At 43.8% G+C, this 10,318-nt stretch overlaps 1 pseudogene; it reads left to right on the forward strand.

Moving 5' to 3' along the window:
- The first annotated feature begins 654 nt into the window (after nucleotides 1-654).
- On the forward strand, nucleotides 655-2,137 carry LOC100457139 (zinc finger protein 101-like; annotated as a pseudogene).
- The last annotated feature ends 8,181 nt before the right edge of the window (nucleotides 2,138-10,318 follow it).

The following is a 10,318-nucleotide window of genomic DNA, read 5'->3' on the forward strand; positions in this document are numbered from 1 at the left end:
ATGAAAGTTTAAAATTTCAGAGTTTGGTAGATGTTCACAGGGCAAACACATCTTTCATATTCCCTTGATTCTCTTGGTTGTTCTTTTCTCTTCTCTGTGGCCTGGTAATTCCATACTATCTTATTTGTACTTTGTTCTTTATTTCTTCTTATTTTTAAAAAGTTGTTTTAAGCAGGAGATTTAGTCGGCTACTGGGCCAGCATTACTAGACACTGAAATTTCTTCTCTGTTCATTTCTACAGTGTAAAAATTTTCAAGCTTTACTACTGGTTAACAATTATTTGTTAGAAATACGAATTTCAAGAAAAATAGAAAAATAAAATGTAGTTGTTATCTCTACAGTAGTAGTAATCTTTGTGTTTTCATGTTCCTTGATTACTAGTGGAGTTAGTCTTTTGTGTGTTTAGTGGCCATTTATATTTCTTTTTTAATGAAGTACCTGTGATATACCTGTTTTTCTATTGGTATGTTAATATTTTTGTTATTCATTTGTAATAGTTTCTGATGTTAAGAAATGTTGGAGTCTAATGAAAGCTGAAATCTTATTTCTAATGCTTTTCTACCATCCAATTTTCCTATCAATAAGAAGGAGGAGCAGCGATATTGATGGGAGAAGAATAAGGATATTTAGGTGTGGGCCCCACTCAGGTCCGGATTTCAGTTCCTTGGGGAGGCCCCTGGTGTCCAGATACCACAGCTTCTGTCATGTGGAACCTGCTCTGGCTGCTCCAGCCCCAGGGAGGACCCAGGACACCCAGAAGCTGGAAATGGACTCAGTGGCCTTTGAAGATGTGGCTATGAACTTCACAGGAGGAGTGCGCTTTGCTGAGTCCTTCAGCTGAATTGCTGAATCTCTACAGAGATGTGATGCTGGAAACCCTCAGGAACCTGGCCTCTGTCAAAGTCTGGGTGAGAGATTCTGTGGACATAAAGAAGGGAGTCAACGTGGTGAACCCTTCAGCCAGATTCCTGATTGTCACCTGAAGAAGAAAAGTCACACTGGGGTAAAACCATGCAAACGCAGAGTATGTGGGAAAGTCTCCCTCCATCATTCATTCCTGGACAGGCACATGAGAGCTCACGCCGGACAGAAACGATACGAGTGTGATGGGGAATGGGGAGAGAAGACCCGTAAACAGAAGCAATGTGGGAAAGCCTCCATTTCCCCCAGGAGTGGTCCAAGACGCACAGTAACACCAACTTGAAAGAGACCTTATGAATGCAGGGTGTGTGGGAAAGCCCTTGATTCTCCCAATTTATTTCAAATTCGTGGAAGAACTCACACTGGAGAGAGGTCCTATAAATGTGGGGAAATCATGAGAGCCTTTACTATTTCCAGCTTCTTTCAAAAACATGGAAAAATGCACACTGGAGAAAAACGCTATGAATATAAACACTGTGGAAAACCTTTTGATTATCCCAGTTTATCTCAAATTCATGTCACACTGGAGAAAAACCTCACAAATGTAAACAATGTGGTACAACTTACGTTCGGACACATGAAATCAGAACTCACGCTGGAGAAATCCCGCCAATGTCAGGAATGTGGGAAGAAACTCAGTCGTTCCAGTTCCCTTCGCAGACATGAAAGGACCCCTAGTGGAGGAAAACTCTACGAACGTCAAAAATGTGACCAAGTCTTAGATGTCCCATGTCCCTTCAAGCACTTGAAAGAGCTCACGCTGGAGAGAGACCTTATGAATGTAATAAACGTGGTAAAACCTTCAATTATCCCAGTTGTTTTCGAAGACATGAAAAAACTCATAGTGGAGAAAAGCCATATGACTGTAAAAGGTGCGGTATGGCCTTCGGATGTGGCAGTTCCCTAAGGAGACATGAAATGACTCACACTAGAGAAAAACCCTTTGACTCTAAACAATGTGGTAAAGTCTTTACTTTTTTAAATTGCCTTCGACAACATGAAAAAAACTCATTTAGCCAGGCGCAGACAGTGCTTTTGGAGGCTGAGGCAGGAAGATCACCTGAGCCCAGGAGTTTGAGACCAGCCTGGGCAACATAAGAAGGCCGGGTATCGTGGAGATGGATGATGTAAATTGAAGAATGCACACTGGGTGGAAATGTTAGTAGTCTGGAAAATACAGGAACGTTTTCAATTTTAACAATTACTCTTTTTTTAATTATTATTATTTTTGAGATGGAATCTCGCTTTGTCCCCCAGGCTGGAGTGCAGTGGCATGAACTTGGCTCACTGAAACCTCTGCCTCCCGAGTTCAGGTGATTCTCCTTCCTCAGCCCCCCAAGTGGCTGGGATTACAGGTGTGCACCACCATGCCCAGCTAATTTTTGTATTTTTAGTAGAGATGGGGTTTCACCATGTTGGTTGGGCTAGTCTCAGACTCCTGGCCTCGTGTGGTCTGCCCGCCTCTGCCTCCAGAGATGCTGGGATTGCAGGCATAAGCCATCATGCCCGGCCTAGATATGTGTTTTACATGTCTTTTTACAGAATATATAACATGCAGCACTGTGAAGAACAGTCTTCATATCACTTAAGAAAATCTGTGGCCTGGGTGTGGTGGCTCACGCCTGTAATCCCAGCACCTTGGGAAGCTGAGGTGGGAGAATCACTTGAGCCCGGGAGTTTGAGCCCAGCCTGGACAACATGGCAAGACCCCGTGTCTATGAAGGAATGCAAACAAATTAGCCAGGTGTGGTGTGGTGGTGGGTGACTGTGGTCCCAGCTGCTCGGGAAGCTGCGGCCAGAGAGTGGCTTGGGCCTAGGAATTCAAGACTATAGTGAACTATATTCAAGACTATAGGAACTATGATCTTGCCACTGCACTCCAGCCTGGGTGACAGAGCAGGACCCCGTTTCTAAAATATATATATATATATATATATTTATATTTATATTCTCCAGCCTCAGCCTCCCGAGTAGCTGGGATTACAGGCATGCACCACCACACCCGGCTCATTTTTTGTATTTTTAGTAGAAACAGGGTTTCACCATGTTGGCTAGGCTGGTCTCGAACACCTGACCGCAAGTGATCCACCTGCCTCAGCCTCTCAAAGTGCTGGGATTACAGGCACAAGCTACGGCACTGGCCTTGTTTTTTTTTTTTTATTTTTTTTATTTTTTTGAGACAAAGTCTCACTCTGTCACCTAGACTGGAGTGCAGTGGCACAATCTCAGCTCACTGCAACCTTCACCTCCTGGGTTCAAGCAATCCTCCTGCCTCAGCCTCTGAAGTAGGACTACAAGTGTGCCACCATGCCCAGCTACATTTTAGTATTTTTGGTAGAGATGGGGTTTCGCCATGTTGCAAAAGCTGATCTTGAAATCCTGGCCTCAAGTGATCCACCTGCCTCGACCTCCCAAAGTTCTAGGATTACAGGTGTGAGCCACCATGTCCAGCCTGGATACTTATAGTTATTTCTTGATTATATGGTAAACAAGGGGAGGATTACTCATGAGTTTTCCAGGGAAGGGGGGGCAATTCCTAGAACTGAGGGTTCCTCCCCTTTTTAGACCATATGGGGTAACTTCCTGACATTGCCATGGCATCTGTAAAGTGTCACGGTGATCCTGGGAGTGTCCTTTAGCATGCTAGTGTATTATAATTAGTGTATAATCAGCAGTGAGGACAACCAGATGTCACTTGCATCAACCAGATGTCACTTGTCAAAACCATCTTGGTTTTGGTGGGATTCGGCCACCTTCTTTAACCACAACCTGTTTTATCAGCAAGGTCTGTATGACTTGTATCTGTGCTGACCTCCTATGACTTAAAATACCTAACCTCCTGGAAATTCAGCCCAGTAGGTCTCAGCCTCATTTTACCCAGCCCCTATTCAAGATGGGAGTTGCGCTGGTTCAAAGGCCTCTGACATGACCATGCTAAAATCTCCACTCAGGGAGGAGCTGCAGCTTATGATCATCTCATGGGACCTTATGCTGGCAGAATGGCTCAGCGCATGTGTGCCACTGAAACTCCCTCCTCTACATGTGGTGATGCACCCTCTCCCCTCTCCATGGCCTCAGAAAACCCTCCTGTCACTTTCCCTCAGAAAGACACAGCTTTGGCGAATACTCCCCATGGCCTCCTTACTTGAGTCAAGTAGTAAAACCTCTATCGATGAAAAAAAAAAAAAGAATAAGGATATTTATCTGGTTGTAGTGATGAGGACAATATCCTGTGGATCAGGTCATTTAATAAATATTTATTACCAAGTAATATTTATTACCCGATACTAAGTGTCGGGTGCTTAGTGAGTTTCTGGACATACAATGGTAAAAACAACAGACGTGTTTTTTGTCTTCATGGAGCTCACCATTCAGTAAACTGGGGGAGATTGAGATACGTGAGTCATAGTCACAAACATATAATTACAAGCCAGTATAAGTATATGAAAATAGGGTTCTGTGATCTCGTCAGCAAGAGAACCTGACCTATTTGGGGACAGTTTGAATTGAGCTCTGAAAGACAAGTGGGAGTTAAATGGACAAAACCTGGGGGTTGTGTGTAGAGGAAGGTGTTCTAGGCAGAAGGGAATAGAAAGGCTGTGAGAGGGGAAAGTTTAGTGCTTTAGAAGCATTAAAAAGGCCAACATGACCGGGATGTACAAAGCAAATGCATGTATTGAGTTGGAGAGGTAGCCAGACTATGCAGGTTTTTGCGAATTATACCAAGGACGTTGGTCTTTATACTAAGATCAATAGAAGCCATTAAAGGGGTTTAAGCAGCAGAATGATGTGGTCAGAGTTTTATAAGATTACACTTTCTGTAATGGAGAACTGACAGGTGGAAGGCAAATGTGGATATGAGGTGGAATGGGCATATGAAGAATTAAGCTCATTATGCTCTTTATACCTAGTTATGTGCCGTGAAACACCACAGACTCCCAGCTCATCTCTTATCCTCGTCATTCTAATTACTCTTAGACTCCTTGTATCCTTCTCCACCTCTCCTTTATTCTGGCAACTCTTCTACAGCATCCACAGTGTAATTTATGGCCCATTATCAGTAAAATCTCCTGTGTCTGCAACCTAGTTTTTAAATGTTTCTTTCTCCTTGCTCTAATGAAAATATGACTCTTCCCTGACAACATTGCCCAGCCATCCAGGCTATTTTTTCCTCCCACTGAGCTTGGAAATTGGACAGGTCTTGTCCTCTTTGCTCACTGTGGCTTCTCTCATTCTCCCTCTTTTCCTTTTAAAAACTTACTGATTTTGTGCTGGTGAGAATGTGAAGAAAAGAGAACTCTTATACACTGTTAGTGGGAATGTAAACTAGTACAGCCACTATGGGGAACAGTATGGAGGTTCCTTAAAAAAATACAACTAGAACTACCATGTGATCCAGCAATCCCACTCCTGAGAATCTATCCACAGGACAGGAAATTAGTGTATTGAAGAGACATCTGCATCCCCATTTTCATTGCAGCCCTATTCACAATAGGCAAGATATGGAATCAACCTAGGTGAATATGTATAATTATTATTTGTCTATTAAAAAAAAAAGATTTTAAAACTTGCTGATTTTGAGTCTCATGTAATCCAATTATATGACTCATCATTGTTAACACTCCTTATTTCTTTACACTTTTAACTTCAAATCGTATAATTTATTCTAGTACAACTCTTGCCACTAGTTCTTGATTATTTCAGTAACAAAGAACTGGTTACTCAGTTCTTCGACGTCTTCTCCTTCAGTCAGCGATGCTCCTTGTATGAGCCCTCATGACTTTTATCATCACCAATAACTGCATCTTGTGTATAACCTGAATTTCACGTCTCTCACTCTAAACGCCATCTCTTCCCTTCTCCCACCTCACTCTTTCCAGCTTCCTAATCCCAGCAATCTTTTGACCCCTTTGGAACTCTCATTTCCACTGATCACACCACTTTTTCACTGTTTCTCTCTGATATTTTTATTTTCTCTTTTCCCACCCTAAATTTCGTAGGCAGTTATTGTAAGCCTTCTTTTTCATACACCCTTAATTCTTTTGCCTTTCTCTCACTTTTTACCATTCTTTTGGCAAAACTGTTACCACTTTCTAGTGAAGTCCAACTCTCTATTATTCTGAACCTGTACCTGATCACCTAAAGTGCAGACTAGAGGAAAACACTCAACCAAGTTTCTTGATCTCATTTGAAATTCATGATCACGAATCTCAAGTAGGCTCTTAATGCTGTCAGGTAAACCTTCTCTACGTCCTTAGTCCAGCTGTCTTTTGCCTTCAGGGTGATTATTTCAGCCTTTTTCCATTTTGCTGAAACTCCAACATGTCTCTTATGCTCAGCTGATGACCATGCTTTCTCCTTTACTGAGAAAATGGAAGCAATCAGAAGAAAACTTTCACGGATGCCCACCACAACATCTACTTACTTAAAAGCACTGGCACCTCCCTTCGCCTTCCTACCTGTTACCTCAGATGAACTAACCATATTCCTATCTAAAGCCAGTTTCTCTACTTGTTCGTTATTTGCTATCTCTACTTGTCTACTCAAAGAGAACATTCTAGCAATTCTTTCCTCTTTTTCCTTCATTATCATTTTTTCACTTTCTACTGGATCATTCCAATTACCCTACACAAAAGTATCTTGACTCTATTTCCCTCAACAAATACCACTCAATTTTTTTGCTTCCCTCTGCAACATACCTCCTTAACAGGATTGTCTGTATTCACTGTCTCCAAATTCTCTCTTTCCCTTTTCTCTTAAAACCATGCCAACAGGTATTTGACATCACTGCGTGGAAACTGCTCTCAAGAGCACTGGTAACTTCATGATGCTAACCTTGGTGGCCAATCTTTGTTTTCATCTCACTTAACTCTATCATCAGTATTTGCCATATGATCATTCCCACCGTGTCCGGAATTGGTGGGTTCTTGGTCTCACTGACTTCAAGAATGAAGCCGCGGACCCTCGCGGTGAGTGTCACAGCTCCTAAGGTGGCGTGTCTGGAGTTTGTTCCTTCTGATGTTCGGATGTGTTTGGAGTTTCTTCCTTCTGGTGGGTTCGTGGTGTCGCTGGCTCAGGAGTGAAGCTGCAGACCTTCCCAGTGAGTGTTACAGCTCTTAAGGCAGCGGGTCTGTCGTTGTTCGTTCCTCCTGGTGGGCTCCTGGTCTCCCTGGCTCAGGAGTGAAGCTGCAGATCTTCCCGGTGAGTGTTAGAGCTCATAAAAGCAGCGTGGACCCAAAGAGTGAGCAGTAGCAAGATTTATTGCAAAGAGCGAAAGAACAAACCTTCCACAGTGTGAAAGGGGACCGGGGCGGGTTGCCACTGTTGGCTCGGGCAGCCTGCTTTTATTCTCTTGTCTGGCCCCACCCACATCCTGCTGATTGGTAGAGCCCAGTGGCCTGTTTTGACAGGGCACTGATTGGTGCATTTACAATCCCTGAGCTAGATACAAAGGTTCTCCACGTCCCTATCAGATTAGTTAGATACAGAGTATTGACACACAGGTTCTCCAAGGCCCCACCAGAACAGCTAGATACAGAGTGTCGATTGATGTACTCACAAACCCTGAGCTAGACACGGGGTGCTGATTGGTGTGTTTACAAACCTTGAGCTAGATACAGAGTGCCAATTGGTGTATTTACAATTCCTGAGCTAGACAAAAATGTTCTCCACGTCCCCACCAGACTCAGGAGCCCAGCTGGCTTCACCCAGTGGATCCTGGGGCTGCAGATGGAGCTGCCTGCCAGTCCCGTGCCATGTGCTCGCACTCCTCAGCCCTTGGGTGGTCGATGGGACTGGGTGCTGTGGAGCAGGGGGCGGCACTCGTCGGGGAGGCTTGGGCTGCACAGGAGCCCACGGAGGCGGGGGAAGGCTCAGGCATGGCAGGCTGCAGTCCCGAGGCCTGCCCCGCGGGAAGGCAGCTAAGGCCTGGTGAGAAATCGAGCGCAGCGCCGGTGGGCTGGCACTGCTGGGGGACCCAGTACACCCTCCACAGCCGCTGGCCCGGGTGCTAAGTCCCTCATTGCCAGGGGCCGGCAGGGCCGGCTGGCTGCTCCGAGTGCGGAGCCCGCCAAGCCCACGCCCACCCGGAACTCCAGCTGACCTGGAACTCCACCCTGAACTCCAGCTGACCTGGAACTCCAGCTGGCCTGCAAGTGCCGCACACAGCCCCGGTTCCTGCTAGCGCCTCTCCCTCCACACCTGCCTGCAAGCTGAGGGAGTGGGCTCCGGCCTTGGCCAGCCCAGAAAGGGGCTCCCACAGTGCAGCGGTGGGCTGAAGTGCTCCTCAAGTGCCACCAAAGTGGGAGCCCAGGCAGAGGAGGCGCCGAGAGCGAGCGAGGGCTGTGAGGACTGCCGGCGCGCTGTCACCTCTCACTACTGCTTTGGTAAGTTTTCTTCACATGGCTTCCAGAATTTTCTGTTGCTCCACTAGCCACTCACTCCTTTGCAGGGTTTTCCTTTTCCCATACTTTTAGTGTAGGAATGCTCCACAGTTGAGCCCTTATTCGTCTTCCCAACTGTATCTACATTGTCTACTGTGGTGATCTTATGTTTGCCCATGGCTTTAAATATTTATTTGCCAGTGACCCCCACATTTATATCTCTGGCTCAGATTCCTTTCTCCAACTCCAACTCATATATTCAACTGTCACGAATTATTCCAATTGAATGTCTTATAGACATCTCAAACTCAACACGTCCTAAACAACAAACCCCTACTTTCTCTCTCTCTCTCTCTCGCGCACACACACACACACACACACACACACACACACACACACACAAAGACCTGCTGTATCAGCAGCCTTTTCCATTGCAGCTGAGCAATTACAGGTTATCAGCTCATCCCAGTTGCTCAAGCCAAGAAACCTTGAGTCATTTCAGACAGTTTCTTATTCATACCCCACATCCAATCCATTAAGACAGTCTGGTAGCCTTACTTTCAAAATATACGTGGGATCTGAATTATTTCTCTCTGCCTACATTGCTGATTGGTAGGTACCACCATCATCTCTTTCCTGATTACTTCAATTTTTTTCTAATAGGTCTCCCTACTTCTCTCCTGGTACTCATACAAAATTATTTTCAGATACTTAGCCACAGTGATACATTGAAAAAGTAAGTCTGATTATATATTCCTACAGCTTAAAACACTGTAGCAATTACCCATTTCACCAGAATAAAGCCAAAATCCTCTCAATGGCCTACAATACCCCACATAATCTGCTTTATCTATCATTATCTTTCTTTTTCTTTACCCTCTCACTCAACTTCAACTACTCTGACCTCCTTGCTATACCTTAAACTCACCATGCATAACTCAGAATTAAGAAATTTGCTCTTGATATGTTTGCTTCCTGAATACTATTTTTCCAGGTATTTTCTTTGTTAATTCTCTCACCTCCTTCAAGTCTTTGCTAATAAGGCCTAGGCTTACCACTCAATTTCAAATGGTAATTTCCCCAGCTCCCAGCACCTCCTTTTCTCTCATTATCTTTTTTCTTTTTTTTCATAACAATGATCACTTTCTAACGTATCAGGTAAATTACTTAGCTATTATGCTTATTGTGTATTATTTGTCTTCCTCTGCTATAATATAAGCTTGAAGGAGGACAGAGATCTTTTTGTTCACTGATGTATCCAAGCACCTGAAATAGCACGAGGCACATAGTAGGAACTCAATTAATGTTTGTTGAATGAAAGAAAAACAGAAAACAGAGTGAAGAATTCACAACCTGAGCAACATGTATATGAAATAAAGTAAATGATAAAGGAAGCATCCCATTTAATAGGAAATTGGATTATTCAACAAATGGTGGTTTGTTATTCATTTGGAGGGGAGAAAAAGTTAGATTTATACCTATAAAAATGAATTTCCTAACATATAAGTTAGCCTCAGAAAGAACCATTTCAGTGGAGGTTGGGGTTGGAGGAAAGATTTGAATAAATCTTGGTGTAATTTTTTTTCAACCATTGTTTTGGTATTCTTCTACTTGTATTATCTGCTTCTTCGGTATTTTGAGATGTAATGTGATGGAAAGAGTGTAATTTCCATGATCTCCTTCAATTAGGGTATTTCTTTTATATTCACAATGACATTAGTTTCATGGAGCTTCGCTTCTCCGAAAGCATGCTGCCACTACTTATTCCCTACTGTTTTCTGTCAACTTAATTTCTGGGTTAATTTTCTGGATTGCCTGATTGTAGAACGATGGGGAGAAGAAACACAATTGGTTGATGGGTGTGGGGAAGGAGTATAGGGAGGCAAATGGGAAGATTAGTGCTTGGGCTCATTGGATCCAGATTCATTCCCAAATGGTAGAGAAGGACTTTAACCTTTCTGTTGGTACTGAACCTGGGTAGCAGAATCATAGACAAAGAACATAAAAATATGAA

This window comes from Pongo abelii, chromosome 1 (assembly GCF_028885655.2).
Source record: "Pongo abelii isolate AG06213 chromosome 1, NHGRI_mPonAbe1-v2.0_pri, whole genome shotgun sequence".
NCBI lineage: Eukaryota > Metazoa > Chordata > Mammalia > Primates > Hominidae > Pongo > Pongo abelii.